This window comes from Pipra filicauda, unplaced genomic scaffold (assembly GCF_003945595.2).
Source record: "Pipra filicauda isolate LSUMZ 115617 unplaced genomic scaffold, ASM394559v2 scaffold114_size2234877_pilon, whole genome shotgun sequence".
Taxonomy (NCBI): Eukaryota; Metazoa; Chordata; class Aves; order Passeriformes; family Pipridae; genus Pipra; species Pipra filicauda.
This window is the reverse complement of record NW_024103596.1, coordinates 688,008-706,847: the sequence shown is the minus strand read 5'-3', so window position 1 is coordinate 706,847 and position 18,840 is coordinate 688,008. Positions and strand designations below refer to the sequence as shown.

At 45.0% G+C, this 18,840-nt stretch overlaps 1 protein-coding gene across 1 annotated transcript in view; it reads right to left on the bottom strand.

Annotated features, from left to right (window-relative positions):
* RASAL2 (RAS protein activator like 2) overlaps positions 1-18,840 on the bottom strand; it is a 163,989-nt gene that overhangs the window by 82,331 nt on the left and 62,818 nt on the right. The gene's annotated exons all lie outside the window — the stretch shown is intronic.

Sequence of the window (18,840 nt, the reverse complement as noted above, 5' to 3'; positions counted from 1 at the left end):
GGGAGCAGAGAAAGCTGCCCCTAGGAATTCAGGTGTGCAGCCAACTTACAGAACCTCTTCACAGGAGCCAAAATGCTGTATGAATGATAACGTATGTGACATATCGACTTAGAAAACACTTCCAAGACATTTTGTACAATCGGTTTCAAGTCAGAGGGTGGTGAGGCCCTGGTACAGGTTGCCCAGAGAAGCTGTGGTTGCCCCATCCCTGGAAGTGTCCGAGACCAAGTTGGAGCACCCTGGTCTAGTGGAAGGTGTCCCTGTCCATGGCAGGAGGCTTTGAATGAGATGAGCTTTAAGGTCCCTTCCAACCAAAGCCTTTCTATAATTCTATGATTCATCTCTTTCTAAAGCTCTGAGCTTAAGTCTTGGTTGCTTTGTAAGATTAAGTTTCATTTTTATCTTGCCCTCTAGTTCTACACAATTCTGCTTGCACTGATCTAAAAATCAGCCGTTCTCACTGTGGATTCCTGCAGTCCCTCCTGGAATACCTCTAAGGGGTCTAAAACAGACACCACAAAAATCAAGGGGCTTCCTGCACAGGAGCCCAGGACCTCCTTTAGCTATTTCAGGAGCAAAACTGAGTGTTCAAAACCAAAACTTTTTGCAACATTACCTTCCTTTTCGCGCACACGCCAACGTGCACAGAGCTAAACGTGCTGCTTCTCGTATCCTCTCTCCAGCGTCACCACTAGAGGCCAGCGAATCCTCAAACACCCAGCACCTTCCAGGGAGAGCCAGCCCCAATGCCAGCGCTAAACCCGGAGTAAGGAACCCCTCCAACTCACTTCACAAACACCCAGCACCTTCCAGGGAGAGCCAGCCCCAATGCCAGCGCTAAACCCGGAGTAAGGAACCCCTCCAACTCACTTGACTCCTTGCAGACCCTGCGTGGGCCAGATCCCACCCCATCACTAATAAGAGATGCAACATCCTTCGTGCTCTTCTCCCACAATTTTGCCCCCAGATTGAAAGGAATGTGTCAGCTTCCAGAGCCAGGGAATTAACTTGGAATATGGCTTTCGGTGCCTCGTTCAACCTACTGTTGCACTAGGATTTTTGTGATCATTCAGAAAAATGCTTGAAACAGCCAACTTGATACCTTTAAGCAAGAAAAAGAAGAGGGCTGCACGGCTCCTACTGCTCTGAATGATAAAAAACTGCACCTTTGCTCCCTTTATTTCAGGTGCAATAATTCAGGGAAGAAGCTGAGATGCAGAATCAGGCTCCACACTGTTACCTGCCCAACACAACTCGGTTTGCAGTTGTGATGAGCAATGCTGTGTCTCTCAAAATTGCCCAAACCTCTGTTTAGGTGTAAATACGATTAAGGGAAACCACCACAACCTCTGTGAAGCAAAAGTGCTTTTGTGTAAACTCCTGGAGCAACAGAGACTCTCTCTCCCACAAGTTATATATTTGTCCATCTTACTGATGTGAACCCTCCAGAGAGATTTTTGGCACAACTACATCTCACCTTTACGTGGTGTTGAACCAAAAACCAAACCAGATGCAGAATAAAACCACCTCTGTTCCTGCTTAGACCTTGGTTTCCCGAAGAGCCCTGCCTGGGCACAACAAATGTACCAGCAATGGGCTGGTAGAGGCAAGATCAGGGAGAAGGAGAAAGCCACGGGCACAAGTGTGCAACAGAAATGGGAACATGAGAGCTCTGGGGATCTCGTCTCCTGGGTACTGAAAGCACATGATAAATCACCACGGGGAAAAAAAGGCTGAAGGCGTGCGTGCCCTGTCCTGCTCGTGTGGGTGGGCTGGCAGCGAGAGTGCCTCCAGCTGCTGTGCTGAGCAATAACCAAGTAAACTCTATTTTGAGCTGCTGGTAGACTTTTTTACGGCAAAAAAAAAAAACCCCTCCCTTCTGGACCATCAGCTCCAACGCAGAATCTACAGTCACGACTTGCCCAGCCCCAAAAGATTTTCGTGTTCTAATTTCTACTAACTAGAGGCCTTGGCAGGATACCATCCAACTGATCCATGGGCTGCACAAAGGAATTAAAGAACAGAACGACTTCTTCCACTGCAATAACAACTCCAGGACTGAACTGAGTCATCAGGCACCGCGGGCCAGCCACGGCTCTGTTGCCAAGTGGGTTGGCTACGTCAGAACAGCTTTCCACAGGCTGCTGGCAGACTGACGTGCCATCCCAGTGTCTGGAGCTGTCAATCACCACTAGAGAACTCCACAGCATTAACATTTTGTGTTGGTATCGGTATCCTTTTGAACACATGTCGGGACACAGCCCCACCACCTCTGCAAGCCTGACCAAGTGCTCTCTTCAGCGAAGAGCAGTAGCAAGCTGGTTTTCTGATGTCTCAGGTCCTATAACTTCAGCCCTCTGCCCAAAGCTGGTGCTGCAAGCACACACTGCAAACCCCACGGATGCTGGATGCGTGTTCCAAGAAAGCTCACTGCAACAAGGACGGCAGCGGAGCTTTGGTGCGTCAGTCCCACCTATTTGAATTATTTCTCAGCTCACCCTCCTGCATGGCTGATATCTTTGGAGCCTCTTGCAACAGCTGTGACTTCGAAATGTATTCTGAAGCACGTTACCAGTTTAGACAGCAGACTCTTTGGGACTTTGCACAGTATCACATTTACACTTGGTCGCCTCACAAACCCTGTTCTGCTTTCCGGGACTCTTCATCTTCAGTTTTCATTTTACATTCTTGGCTCCAGCTTTTCACGTGAATGTAATAAAACCCACCGACCTCTTCCACTAAGGCCCCACAAAACTAATTCACCACCACTATGGAAGTGAGTGGCAAAAAGTTCCACATGTAACTAGGAGCACTCCAGCTTTTGAGAGAGACCACGAGTCAGGGCTGTCCTTTCTCACTGTGGGGCTACTACCTATCAGCTCATACAGCAAGGCTTGAGCTTTGGAGATGAGTGATCACTCACTGATGAATGCAGTTTTGGACAGGAGCTGGAGGAGAAATCAGGGAGGTGCATCTGAAAGCTCTGAGTTTGCAGATGTTACTGGGATGGGCTCAGGCAGCCACACACCTCAATAGGCAAGTTCTGGTGGCAGAAGATTTCTCTGGGGTCTGATGCAATCCTCTCCATTCTGCAGCATTACAATGAGGCATTCAAGTAAGCAGATCAGCCAGTCTACACACAGGATTAAAGGTCAGGCCTTATGTGCCTTCAGATGCTAATATCAGTTAAGTAACAGCTTGGAAAAAAATCCCCTTCTTGGTACCTCCCTACAGAACTGAGAGGAACGTCTGACACCGCTGAAGACTGGAAACCACGTTGTTTTTCCTCGGGGCTCTGAAATGCCATTAGCCATGTTATAAATATCCACAAAGCTCCCTTTTTTTCATCTAGATGACAATTTATACCTCATTATTTTTTAAGCACAGAACTTTTTTTTTTAAAAACGGGGGGGGGGTGTTGTGGAATAGAGGGACAGCGATGCCACAATCACGCAACAACAGAAGTGTTGAGTGGTGCAGGGCGAGGGAACATGGAAAGCAGGAGCCAGTGCCAAGCCAATCCCCACAGACAGGGTAGGACATTTCATGACAACTGACGGCACTTTAGGAGTATTTAGGGAGCAGTACAGTGCTATCAGATGGGAACACTTCTGAAACTTCCATTGCAAGCACGCAACAATTATTTTTCCTTAAAATTCCAAATGCAGAATCGGAAAATTACTTCCAAGAGATGACGGCCGTTCCAGTGTCATTTAGTCCCCAGCTGCTCTTCTACAACCTGAAGAGCTGCATATTCTCTCCTCAGAGCTAGTGAAAAGGACAGAATTACCAGAAATCGGGCCAACAAAACTACATTAAAGGTAAATTCATGCTTTCAGCCTCTTTGCCAAAAAGCACTCTACTTGCCATCAATAAAAACACAGAAATAACCCTCCATCCCAGTGGTGACAACAGCACCCCTGGCACGTCTCAGAGCTTTTTTTTTTTGAACCACACTCTTCCTATGGTGAAATCAAGGGCTCACTGAAGTACTTGCCAAATTTTCCTCAACTTTATTAGGGTCCGTATTCTGTTCCTAGTATTTCCAACAAGGAGCTGCCAAGCAGCTGAGTAACTAACGGAGTGGCCAAGTTTGTATGACTGGAGGAATTTTTTTCCCCCCCGAGAGAGATAAGTAGGAGCCCTAACACCTTCTGACAACAGGTCTACTTACCCAATGTCAGTGTTTCCATGGTGTTTTATGTACTCACCATAGAGACAGGACTCAGAGGGAAGTGTTTTAGGTGAGTGCTGTCATCTGAGAGCTTGTCAGAACCCCAGCCTACCCAGCTGTGCATGACCATGCAGTCCAGTTCGAATAATCATCACTTTGAACCTTTATCAAGCAAGTTGAGCAGAAGCTGAAACAAGCCTTACTACTGACACAAAGCTTCAAAGATAAATAGCAATTATGAGTCCTTTCACTAAACTTACACCACCTCTAAAAGCTCATGAAGGGATTCAAGGGAAAGATATGGCAGAAAGGGAAATAAACCCCGTCTTGACATGTTTCCTTCCCCCAAACCTGCATCTGGTACCAAGGCAGGATTTCCACGAAAGAAGTCACTAATGAGAGAGAAAATAAACAGCAACAGCAGTTCTGTGACACACAGCTGTGTGTGCATGTGCAGCTATTTCAGACAGCTGCTGATGCTCAGATGAAGATCTGCGGGGTCTGGATGTAGAAGAGAAGAGAATACAGGCGTCGGAGGAATCCTGGCCCAGCTGAAAGAGGGACAATCTCAACACTGACACAGAGCAGATGACAACAGAGGTCACCCACCAAGGGTCTGTTAGGAAAAGCACAATCAAGACAACTTCCACTTTTTCTCATGCCAATATATATAGATTTTGTTTACATTTCTTATTTCTGAGACCAACTCCCAGCCATATGCAATGGTCTCTGATCCGAGCAGGATCAGAGCAGTGCAGGCAGACACTACAGAAAACAGCTGTTCAAAGAAAAACCTATCGTGGTGCACAAATTCACTTGGAAGAGGAAAGGACATTCCTCCTCCAAGTTTGTCCAAACAAACACCACAATGCCCCACACAGAACACACAAGGCTCATGACTAATGGTATAATACAAGGAAAATTCAGCACATACTGTGTGTGGCAACACAGAGACTCCCATGCTACAGAGAAAACACGATGCTCTCAAGGTTGATTAATTCTTCTTTGAAACACAGTGCACTCAGAGATATAACGAGCACACATTAGAAACAGAACCATTAATCTTGCCCATTTTGTTTCAAACCACAAAGTGGGCAGTGACTGCAGGTTTCCTAGGAAGCTTCTCATAGCTGCTGTGGGATAGGGCAGCGCTCACTTGCCCCTCTAAATCACTCTGTGGCACAGCACCATTTCAGTGAAGAGTTACCTACATTTTCGTGGTCAGCAACAGATCTCTGTGGTGAAGCAGGTGGTATTTTGAGCGTAGAAAGCACGAGCAGATTCTTTGGGATGAGAGGCACGCTATTCATATAGGATGTTATTACAGAGGTAAGTATCTGGTGTGAATTCTTCCCGCTACATTTAATATCCACACTCAACAAAGTTCAGTACGCAGGCAGCGACCAGCCCTCAGTTCAGCTGAATCCAGTTGCTCTCCTCCAGCAGCTGCGTGCAATGATAACCAAATTCTCACACGGACATCTAATATCGTGGGTAGGAGGCACAGAAAGCTTAAGTCAAACCATCAGGTTTCAGAGATTCCCCAAAGCTCTCACGCCAACTGGTTACAGCCAAAACGCTACCTGGAAAATCCGTTCTGCACAGAACAAAGCCAGAAAAGGTTTAAGCAGGTGAAAAGGGCATTTAAGAAGCTGGCAGAAGCCATGACCAGTGCCATGACTTTCTCAGATTCCAACGTATTTGGCATTGCAACACACATTCCTCACGAGATCTTTAATTTTTCTGGTACAGGCCAATCTTGCCAATCTAAGCTATTAACTTTCCACTGCTCTTTTATTGAGTGGCAGTGATCAGACACAGCCTCAAGACTGGTTTTCCACTCTTCCACTGAAGAATCTCATGAGCTACAGACAGATTAAAACAATAAAGTTCAGTCAGGTGCATTTTCGTGCCCTGTACCCTCAAAGAAATATCACTGTGGCAATTTCTGTGCTTGCTGTGTGTGCTTCCATTTCCCTACAGTCTGCCAGCTCTGGGAGAAGGAATCTCTTAAAATTTAGAGCAGGGCAGTCTGAAGGTATCTGCTGTTCACTGCTTACGGGTAAGGTTTTGAGGATTTTCCCCCTCCTCTGAATGAGGACTGTGCATCTCTTCTGCCAACAGCTCAGGGCACAGCTTTTCCCCACCAGCTGCTGGAAAGCTTTGCCAAGATCTGTGATAGGATGGGAGAAGAGAGCCTCACTGCTCTGAATTTCTCACGTGCAGCAGTCTCACCTCAACAGTAAGAAAGAAAAATGAACCTTTAAAGCTCAATGAGCACCAACATTTTGTCCACTATCACAGCTACCAGCCAGATTCTTAAATTTCCCACAGATTTTCTGCATTAGGGAAATATGTCAGGAGCAATTTTTACGTGGGAAGGAATAAGCCATCAGATAAGTGAATACCTAATAGCAGCCAAGGGCTGTCTCCTTTGCAACCAGCAGGAGACAAAACACAGAGTGCTACTGTTCAACAAACCTGGCATCTCCCAGCAGGATGAGCTCTTGCTGCCTCTCTCCTCTCCTTGCTGACATCATTCCCACCCCTTCACATCCTTCCCTAGGAGAGATGTGACTTGTTTGTACAGGAGCCGCCGGCAGTGAGCGAGGTACAGCCGGCTCACTCCCCCAGCTGAGCTCCCAGGCAGCTCTGCCAACTTCCCTTGGTCCCGAGTCAATACATCTGCCCTGTTCTTGCAACGTCACCACTGAGCCCATCTACAGCTCAGGAGTTTTCACACCAAGGCTGAGACCACGGCAGAGATCAGCCAAGATGTCCCTGTAACACACACAGTTCCAAACCCAAACCTTCCCCAAGGCCTGCGCCAACACGTTTGCCACCCTCGGCCCCTGACATTCGCTAAAAGGGCTCAGTGCTCCCCGGTACCCAAACGCTCTGCAGAAGCTCGAGAGCACAAATTCATTTAGGTCACAGCCATGTGAGCAGTTTCACCGGGATCCTGTTTTCAAAAGGAAAAACCGTGGAGTCATTCCAAAAGAGAAACCGCAAGTCTTAAAATCTTACGACTAGTTTAGCGAGCAGATGCTGAGCGTGCCAACACTCCCGAGCTCTCTTGCAAAGTCTGAAAAAAAACGAGAGCTAAGGACCTAACAGGTGAAGCAAAAATTAGGCATAAAGCTCCAATTGGCCTGGTAGTTCTGACTGGAAAGCAGAAAGTTGCACCCGCTCGCTGTCGTGGTGCAGCTTCTTTGAGCAAAAGGTGTGGGAGCCCTTAATAGCAGTTTAAAGCTACCAATTAGCTTGAACACTGCTGAGCTCCTCTAAGCTTCTTAAGCGCTGCAGAGCCGATTGCTAAACTTCCAAAGGGTAACTGATCCTCACTTCCCTCAGAGACACGTCCCTGTCTCCATGGCCTTGTACCCTGCCAGGTTCAGAGAGGCAGCGTGAGGGATGTGCCTGTCAGGAGACATCAGCACCTTCTCAAATGGATGGGTGCCAGCAGCTCCCAGTCATGCAATCACCTGTGGCTCAACAAGTGGGACCAGCAAACACAGCCCAATCAAGGTGGGGACCGTACAGAGCAGGCAGGTGTGCTCTGTGCTCGGCCCAGCCCCCTGAGCGCCTGCAAACAAGTGGCTCATTGTGCGGCCTCATAAATCTCATGACATCACCCCAGCAGAAGCTGCCATCCCTGTAAGAAAACAATTTGGTTCCCAGGATACCTAAGATTTCAAATAACCTGCAGTTGCTCGAAGCCATTGCTGTGACCCTTCCTACAATGCTAAGGAGGTTTGCCTTCCTTCTCATTCGGGTCTCGTTCCCTGCCCAGGACCACTCATCTTTGCTCCTGAATATTAAGTACATTTTCCTCTCACAGTTAAATTCCCACTTGGCCTACAAAACACTTTGGAATCTCAAAACAGAAATGGTTATTACAAACCTGTAGAGAGGATTATAAAAGATTACATGCCCCTATTACATCGCTGCCAAGTTCTGAGAAGACTCTCAAGTGACACTTCTCCCCAAAGCATGGAGAGGCTTTCATGAGAGGTTTAGAAAGCAGAAAGTGGAGAACAGCAGAAAAGTTAATTATTTGTGGGAGAAAAAAAAAAATCTGCAGTTTTTCTTCTTAATTTATGCATGGTCCTTTTCTTACCCAGCTCTGTACCCCTCCCCTGTTCTCTTCTCTGCTGTGCTTGCTCTCACCAACCCCTAATCTCCATCTCACAGCCTCTTCAACACCAGGCATCCAGACTGGGCTGTTCCCTCTTCATTCTTTATTTTTTTGCAACAGTGAAGGAATAAGAAGAAAGGGAAAGCATCCTGAATTTAAAAAGGACCTTGGCCCAAGGTAGCTGTGCAAAAAAAAAAAAATAGCAAACCAATTTAAAAGCAAACGCTGCTGGGTTCCTGCACACATTTTGGGTGCACAAAAAAATGTACCGGTGCACTTGGGGTCAAAGCTAAAGATGTGTGTGGCACAAGCAGTGAACAGAGCTTTGGCAAAAGCACCAGCACCAAAGGTTCACAGACAGCTGTACCCCCACCCTTGCCAAGAAGGCATCAGCCAGCTGACATTTATTTGTTTCAGAAGAGCAAGACTCTTTTGCTTTCTCCTGCCAAGGAGGGAGGTACGGGAAGGGCAAAGGTAGAGAAGTGTTTCTGTGGAGGCAACGAGCCACAAAAACAGACCAGGTGATGAGATGACTCCCTTTGTGTGTGGTGCAGTTTATGATGAGAAGGAATGAAGGAAAAACAAAGAATAATAAGAATAAGCCCCACAAAGCTCTCACGTGGTGTTTTAAATGCTCACTCATCACTGCACGGCCTGTCGCTACTGCACAATTTTAGTTATTTTCAGCCTGAACCTTTCTGCACACCTGGGTGTAGACATGGGCAACTGGGAGCTTCTTTTGGGTTTGGGGTTTTTTGCCTCAAGAGACTTCTGGGAAAAGAGAACGTAGGAGTTGTGAGCACTGCTGATGTCTCATAGAGGGCAGCTGATTTCCCTTGTCAAAGGGAGAGTTCACAGGACACTAAAATCTACTACAACGATGTGCATTTTTTTGCATATTAACCAGGTCTTTCAGGCATATAGGCTAAAGTTAGTTTTCTTATTTTAACCATTTAAAACAAATGACTTAGTAAGGGACCACCTCAAGGGATTCAAATAAAATGTAAAAGAAGCCCTGCAGCACTCCCCATGATGTTTATTTAGACAGACCCACTCTGCTTCCTTCTGGCATCTTCAAAATGTTTTCTGGAGAACCTGGAACCAGCTATTACACACCAATTCGTTGATTTGACCTACTTAAAGACAAAACCTCACACAAAAGCAGCAGAATGCTCCTCATTCCATTTTCCTCCCTCACATCTGAAAAGTCTTCCTGCATCTCAGTGATTCAACACTAATATAAAAAAGGATTGGACTTTTTTCATCCTTTACAGACGGTTCAGACAGAAAACTTTAGAGGAAGGAGACTGGACCTTCCATAAATGCAGTGGGGATCCTGAGCCATATTTATATTTATGCAAAGAGATGTCTTATGGCAAATAATCTGCATCCCACATTTAATGCTGTACAGCAACGACCTGTAATACCTCTTATCAGCTCTAGCCTTTAACCTTCAGTTAAAGGTTATGTGAGGTTATTTTCCCTGTGTAATTTAACCCAGGTATTGTATCTGGTTTAGGGAGGGAAAGCTGGCCTGGGGAGAAAAATCCCCCATAAGGAGGTTACCACTAATGTGGTCAAAGCAGGACACTGAGTGGTGGGCTGGAATCACGGCTCAGGAGCCTCCTGACCTGAAGCACTTTGCTCCCTCTCCACATTGCAACACAACATCGATATCAGCAAATCAAGCACAATTTTGTTCCAGAATTTCAGAACAGTGGGTGATTTCTTTCTTCTTGCCTACTCTGCTTGATGTTGCCCAGAGAAGCTGTGTGGAAGTGTTCAAGGCCAGGCTGGAGGGAGCCCTGAGCAACCTTGTCTAGCAGAAGGTGTCTAGGTGGAACTAGATTATCTTTATGGTCCCTTCCAACCCCTGTGATTCTGTTGGGGGAAGCTAACTATGAAAAAAAGAGGCAATAGGGGAAGAAATGACAGTGCCAAGGGAGAGAACTGCAAGTGCTGAGCTGACCCCGTGCCAGGGAAGGACGTCCTTGCAGGCCAGCTTGGTCTGGACATCTTTGCCATGCTCAGATCAAGGCTCCTGAGGTACCACCAAAACAGGTGGAGCAGGTTCCCTGTGCTTTTGGCAAACCCAAAGCAGCGTGATTAATGTGTCCTTTGAGGATGGGCTAGCTAATTAAAAGGATCTGGAGCTAGGGTGCAGTACTTCAGGTATTCTTCAGCTAGGTTTTCCCTTTACTTAGTGTTTCCTTCTCTTTGCAGTAAAGTTAGGCTGTGAAGAATAAAGGCAACCCCACATGCTCACCCCAAACACTCTCCATCCTTGAGCCCTAGCCTACTTGGGGTTTTCCTCCTTACTCCTGCTATATTCCCCAAAACCTGTAAAATGTAACGCTCGTGAGCACCAAACCTCTTGTTATTCACTATGCTCCTTTTCAGCTGATTTGTATTTTTAAGCCAAACTTTTGTATTGTAAATTTGTATTTAAAATTTTATTTTAATGTATATTTACATTTAATGCCTAAGAACAAACATGCACTTATTCCCCAACGTTCTGCAAACTGACAGCACGAAGCTCCCAGAGCAAATCCAAACCCCCTTCTACCCAAAGGGTAAAGCCACAGGTGCTCCTCTCCCAAATCCTAGAAGGAGAACAAATGAACTCAGTAAGGATAAATAATAACCAGTGGAGACAAAATGTCTTTCCTACAGCAATGCTGAACAGAAATTTATAGGTCACAACCTTGCAGAAACAGGCCTGATAACATCTAATTAGCAGTCCTGCTGCACAACCGTGTCTCATAACAGTAAATCCAACCAGACCAGGGGGAAAGGGAGAGGGGAGGCTTTATACAAACACAATAATTATAATATTTTGAAGGGATTTGCTTTATGCTGCTGGTTTGTGGTGTTGCCCTCCCCAGTAGGAATAATCAACCCACACAAGTGATTTTATGAATTATTACTGAAATACATTTCACTCCTATTGGGAAACAATTTAGAAGGTCAGCACAGATCTTTATTAATTATTTTATTTTTAAACTGAAATGCTAAGAATTCTGTTTGCTGCCAGAAGACGGGTGGAGAAGGCAAGGAAAGTTCACATACCCAAGAGACTATTAACTAGAACCAACTTGGACAATGCATTTGAGAAGCACTTCCTTCCAGCTACTGTAGAGCGCTGTCCTCAACATGCCTTTACTTAAGCAGCCAATTTTCCACCACTGAGTACAATGAGATTTCAAAACACACACGAAATCAGAGTATAAACAGACACAAACATCCCACTTAGTGACATAACAAAAGAAAATACAGGGCAGAAAACTCAAGCTCCTCTATTTTCTGCTCTTCATAAAATACCTTAGGGTTTTACACACGCTCTGCTCCCCTCTTCCCTTTTTTTTCCCCCCTTTAAGTGACAGTACTATCACAAAATACTCTGCTCAGCTGTCTTAGCAATGGTGTTCCTGAACAAAAAAAATTATTCCTGGGAGGTTGAGGGATGAATTCCACCATATTATGGCACAGGGAATGGAGTTTCAGAGGAAGCAAGTGGCCAACAAGGCACGAATGAGGCGGCAGCAGCAGACAGCAGGAAGGGGTGGTGAACCAGGCAGAGCTGGTCCCTGCCAGCAGCACAAAGCAAGAATGTTTAAAAATACGTATGAAGATCATGCCACAGACAGCAGGAATGACAAACAGATGAGAGGCAGCACCCAAGAGTGAAAGACTAAGAAACAACTCTCTTTTTCCAAGAGTTTTAGTTTGCTGGAGACAGATGGTGCTGCTTCCACATGGTTAGAGCTGGATGGTACCCTACCCCCAGCCCCTGATGGATGTCAGACTTATTTTTGTAAATCTCTGGTGATAAAAACCATCCATGGCATCTTGTTCATTTCCTCCTTACTACTTTGTTTGCCAAAAACTTTAAACTCTGCTTTCCTTGCCACATCTACAGCCCAGTACCATTTGTCCTGCTCTCCGTGACTAATGATGATTGTGCACATCCCTTGTCTTTGCAGAAGCCTCTTTAAGCAACAGCACAAGAGCTGAAAATGGTATCTCAGTACCTGGGACCATTTTTGTTAGCCCTGAAGCAATCAGACACAATGATGAAAAGGAAAAAAAAAATCAATTTTTTTTTCTTTCCCAAACTCTCATGTGATTAAAATCCATTAAAATGCAAACAGGCTTGAATTTTATTTTATCCATCAGTGACCACACTTTGCTGTCCCTGGGCTATGGCTGTCTCTTTGTGAATTCTCTGCACGTAAGAGCAGCCAAGCTCTAGGTTCAGGAGCAATCAATCTACCAAACCTCACTAAATATATATGTGTGTGTATATTTTGTAACGATTTCCATTTTTCACGTTGATTTACATTGATCATTGAAAAAGTACATTCAGCTCCATGTTTGCTCAGCTCTGAATAAACAAAGTGAAGGCTGTTGGGTATCCAAAGACAAATGAGACATTACAGATGTAGACAAAACCTATCATCACCCTGAAAGCATTTCTCTTTGAAATTATATAGCCACGCAGAAGTTATTTAGAGTGGAGATTGCTGTATGTGTTTTTAATTCAGCCTGGGCCCTGCTGGGGGCAGGGAGGGTGTCTGAGGAGCCTCTACGCTGCCACTTTTTTCTCTGTGTGTACCTGACAAAACAGAAATGTCTGACTCAGGATGTTTTCCTTCCCCTTGCATTCTCTAGTTTCCATTTCTCAGGATAGGTCTCCTTAGGTGCATATGTCTAAGTGCATCTATAACACACCCACCTGGAATTTCACCATTAAAATAAATACACCGGCATCCATGTGGACACGCGATTCCACATCAAGCACAACCATGAAAATCCAACACAGTCTGTGCCCCAGCTGGGTTCATACTGCACAGGAGTATTTCTTTCTCATATGCAGACTTTGTCTCCTTTTGCAGACAAAAAAACCCCTGTTTCAAGGCCATGTTGGAAATTATAGTTTCCACAGTAACAGCGGGAAGGTGTCAGAAGTCTGGGCACATACACTGCACAGCACAGCCAGGCTCCTGCATTTGGTGGCTCCTGGCTCTACAAGATGCTGCACATGCACCCAGTAAATTGTTTTGGTTCCTGTGCAGACACAAATTTCTCAATTAGTATGTTTAAGCCATTCGTGTCTTTTGTCAAAGTAACTCAAAACTGCTGCTCTACACATATAATCCCCCCTCCCCCCAACAAACCAAATAGTATTTTACAATTATATTTAAGGGCCTTCACTTCTGCTTACAGGCATAAAGCATTCACAGAAAGCCCAGAAGAAACTCCAGAATAAAGAAGGAAAAACGTACTTCCTGGAAAGAAGTCTTTCCCTTTTACAGCTAACAGAGTATATCCAAGCAGAAGCTAATGAACTGTCATTACAATGAGCTCCTCGGGCAGGTTCTGTGGCAACCTGCTCCCTGCTGCTGCAGATGCACCAGCTTTACTACCTTGTTAGCACAGCTAAAACAGAGGCTGCAGCAGCCAGGGATCTGGATTAGGAGGGGGGAAAAAAGTCATTGGCAGAGTGCTGTGTTGGATCTGGGTAGATCCAACAGCAGTCTCAGCTCCCCAACCCTGTCCCATGCTCACCAGCACCCAAAGAGTGTGTAGGAGGGCACCAGATTGATTTTGAACATGTACAGGATTTGTCTCTGCTGGAGCAAGCCATGGAAAATTTTGCTCCATCTTCTACTGGCACACGTTGGTTTGCTCTTCTCTGATAATTAATCATGTACACTGACTTTGCTGAAGTACCAGGGTGACTATCTCAGCCATTTCCTTGAGATCACGTATTAAAAGATATAAAAAAGACATATGAAAGGTATACAAACCTCTTGAAGCCTAACCCCACAAAGGCACAGGGGCCTCACCTCCCGCCCTGCCAGAGTCTTTGACCCCCTCCCAGGTGCCCCATGCTTTTGACAAGTCCTCTGGCTTAAAATGCTTTTACTGACACAGGTCACCCCTAACACTGAGGCAACTTAAAAAAAAAAAAAAAAGTCAAATTTCACATGACAATTGCACATGTAAGTGGGGGTGGAAGTCACAGTTGGAATTAATGAAAACTAATGTTAAGAAAACTATTTGTCTCTGTCACAGCAGATTGAACACTTACCCCTTTCTCTCCCATTCCTTTCCAAAACTTCCTTGTATTTGTAAGAGTAAGTCTCAGTATCATTCAGTGGTACCTCAATAAAGGAAGGGACTGTCATTTCAAGACATCAGTGGCTTGAACCACACTCATTTTATCAGGCTACAGGAAGGCAGACAGAAAACATACCACTAACCACAGTGCAGCCAGAGCCCTCCCCTTGCTGAGCACCACACACTCACCACCCCAGCCTGCAAAGGCAGCACTGTGGTACAGCAGGCATGCAAGGCTTCCCTGCCTCAGAAAGCTGGCAGAGGAACTGGTTACTGAGACAGGCTGTTTATACAGGGCACAGCCAATATCCTCCAGGGGTAATAAAGGAGCTGTTCGGATCCGTGTGTTCACCTTCCTCCCTTCCAGGCACTGCCTGGAGCCCTGTCACCAACACAGCCTCTTCTCCTGTACCAGTGCAGCCAGAGCTAGCAGGAGAGAGAAGGTAGATGGAGACACACTGCAAGAGTTTAAAGTCTGGCAGATTTTTTTGCAGTAATTTGTCAAAACCGCTTGCCAAAGCATCTGTGTCGCTAAATGACTGCTGGAGGAAAATTGCCTTTAAGAGTGCCTATGTTAAAAGGGCTGCTATTTTTTCTGTGAAAATGGATTGTAAATTCACAGACGTAAGTAGAAGGAAATCTATGGCAACTCACGTTAGGATGAGGGAGATGCAGCTAGAACTCTGACAACATCACAGAAGTATGCAATAATCTCAGACTTTACTTGGGAGTAGTCAGAGTATGGGATGCAGGAAAACACTTCAGTACCCATAAAACATGCAAAAGCAGCTGAAGTCAGACATAAAATGAATAAGCAGGTCTGCTTACAACTTGCCATTGGACTTGACAGTGAACTTGCTTGCATTTCACTTTTTACAAAGAGGGATTTGTCTGTGACAAAGGAAAGGCAAAAAGAATCAGAGATCTTTGCACAATAAACAAATCTCAAGAACTAGAGTTCCAACTTCGTACAAAGACTAGAAAGTATTAAAAAAGCACACAACTCTGATCCCCTATGTCTCAAACCTACAGAAAACATCAATAGCAACATGTGGTGACAGCTGACACAAACAGATGCATTTGGAGCTGCAAAACTGGGTTTGTTCATTGCCTGTTCTCACACGTCACTGCCAATCGTCCGGCTCCTCCCTGCATCAGTTTTCAGACAAGTGGTTTTTCATAGAACCACCGAATCCCAGAATGGTTTGGGTTGGAAGGGACCTTAAACCTCATCTCATTCCAACCCCCCTACCATGGGCAGGGACACCTTCCACTGTCCCAGGTTGCTCCAAGCCCTGTCCAACCTGGCCTTGGACACTTCCAGGGATCCAGGGGCAGCCACAGCTTCTCTGGGCAACCTGTGCCAGGGCCTCACCACCTTCACAGGGAAGAATGTCTCCTGAATATGGAAACTTCTTTCAGTTTAAAGCCATGTTCCCCTATCCTATCACTACATTTCTTGTCAAATATCCCTGTTTTGAGAAGCACGCTCCTATACCAAATGCACACATTAAAATGACCAGCTTATTCCCCATAAGGAATGAACACAGAGAATGCCTGCTCTCCAAAACACGAGCTGCTCTGAGGAGCTATTTCAGTAATTTTTTTTTTGTCACCTTCTCTGTAGGAAATATTTTTTGACTGCACTTGAACAAGCGGTCCCATAACTTGCAAAAAGCTCTCTCGCCCACAGAAGACCAGATGTCGAGCTTCAGCTTTCCTCAGAGTAAGAACAAAACCACTCAGGGGACAGTTGGTTTCAATGCTAACATGTCAAGAGTTTCATGCATTAGCCTATTGTTTACATAAACAGCTTCCTTTAAACAAGCGATGTTTTACAGGGTTATGAAGTATTTATTTCAGAAGAGTCTAAAGAGTCTCTTGAGTAACCACCACAGAGAAAAATATCACCACAGAAAGCACGAGGCTAAACGATGATACAAGTTAATTAGTTAAGGCAAGTGATCAAGTAACTCTATAGCAAAGCAATGGGATAAATAAGGGCACAGAGAGAATCTTGCACGTGCTTGTTTACTTCTAAAATGCCATTGCTTCGAGTCCCAAATCACACACTGTTAGCATGACAAACCTACCCCATTCGTTATTTGGAAAAAAACCAAAGGCCTAAAACCCAAATACTTTCCTTGGGGTTTGTTATTTTAAGGAAAAAAAGGGTCAGCGTGCCTAGGAAGCGCTCGTTTTGTAAGCACGCAGGCGATTTGCATCTCGCGCCAAGTTCCATTATGGACAGAATTTGTGGAAATGCAAACCAGGGAGCTTGGCCTGAAGAAAATTTCACCACGGCAGAACTCACCCTCCCGCCACGGGCCCCAAATGTACGTGTCTACAGGAGTTAAGGCTCCCATTTCCAGTGTCAAAGAAGCTTAGCAAGGACTGAACCCCTGGGTACAGTTCCCCTTTCTGCACCCTCTGGCAGCTGCGGTTTAGGCCTGTCTTTAGAACAACACAGAATTTTGAGAGAAGTCTAACACGATTTCTTTCATACTTCTTAAGCCTGGGCTCGCCAACTCCTCAAGGGAAGCACCAAGGACCAGTCTGGGCCCCTCCTGGGCTGTGGGGCAGGTGCCAACATGCCACAGACACCCCCAGTCCAGGAGCATCTCCCGCTGCCCTCCAGGAGATCCTGCCCCGTTGGGTCTCACAGCTGAAGCTTCTCCTTCTGGAGAGTCAACAGCTGAAACACAGAGCTTTGCCAAAGACTCCAAATCCATCTGCTCCAGACACAGCTTCTCCTCTGGAAAGCCAAGACTGTTTTTCCTCCTCCAGCCACTTCCTTTCGACCCAGTCTGGCCTGTTATCAAAGGAAAAGCTTCTCCCACCAAAACCCCAAAGCTTGACTTCACCGGGAGCCCTTTTTCCTAATCTCTACATTTCCACTCTTTGGCTGCCTCTGAGAGAGCTGCAACTCTTCAAATCCCCTCTCTCCCTGCAAAGAAAATACAGGAGGATAAGATGTCTCTAGAACATAATTACCTTCTCCTCAGATAATTCCTGTGCAGTAATTTCTCATGATCAAGGTAATCACAGACAATATTCCTGCATGCTCCAGCTGTCAGACTCCTCTGCACCAGCAACATAAGGTACAACATCCCGACAGGCCCACGGATACAGACCACAGAAACAACAAACAGCAACCTGGAACACAACACCCTGTCAGTCACTTGTGATTTCATCGAGTCAGAAAATAGCTCTTAAAAAATATAAACGTCCTCGTTCATCCCACTGAATGTGAATTTCTGGATTCTGAGGAAGCGGTCTGGGGATTAAATACATGAAAATCACCAGGCAACACTGAAATAACTGAAACTACCTTCTTAGAGGCACCATTTGTTAAGTGTAATTAAAATCAGATAAGCGTAATTTTATTGGCTTCGGATATTATGGCTAATTATCTTGTGTTCATAAACATTCAGCTGAAGACTATTAGCCTATTGCCCACTTTAAACATTACAATGCCTGGGATGAACCAGGCAAGAGGAAATAGTGTGTGGGGAGGGGTGTTAAAGTGATACTCAAAGCACTTAAATGCCAGAAATGTTCCCTGCACATCCCCACCCCCCTGTAATTTCCAATATACCATTTACACAACGTTAACTACCACAAAGCCACACTACAGTTTAAAAAAGAGCAACATTGGACTGCAACATGTTATTTCCATACTTTTAACTACAAAAAACTACAGTGGTTTTAATGCAGTGAGGGATTAGGTAGAAGCAGATATCTTGGATCTGCTCTGATAATTAAAGATGGAGTTTGAACACCTTGTGACACAACACTGGGGATTGCAGCACAAGGCATTTGCACAGCACTTAAATGAACAAATGAATAACCTCAATTGTGTAAAAGTTCACTTATAAAAACCCCACCAAAAATAAACTACTTAAGAGCACAAGTGATTTGGGAGTGGAGGGAGGAACATGAGTCAGTAGAAGGGCTTCTAAAAGGAGAAAGTGGTTTTAAAAACATGAATATAAAAACCCTGCTCCAACGAGTAATACATACTAAATTCCTACTTGGACGGGAAGAAACAGCTTTGTATTTTGGGAATCGTTGAAAAAATCTGAACATGGAGTTGTCTTGGCTTTGGGAAAATACAAATCTCTAAATAAGTTTCTATGGAAATACATAAGAAATAAAATTTAATAAACCCAGAGTGTAAAGATATTATAAAGAGCATAGGGTTAGGATAACTTCAGTGCATTATAAAAAACCCAAAATCAATTCTGGAAAAGCAAGGATATAAAATATTCTCTCTCACTCACGGCACAAAACCCCTCTATAAAATGAATGAAAGCTTGAAATAAAACTTAAAAGACTGCAGAAACATATTCCAGGTGAAGAAAGAGAAGGAAGTAATACTGAAGAATTGTCTTTATAAAAATAT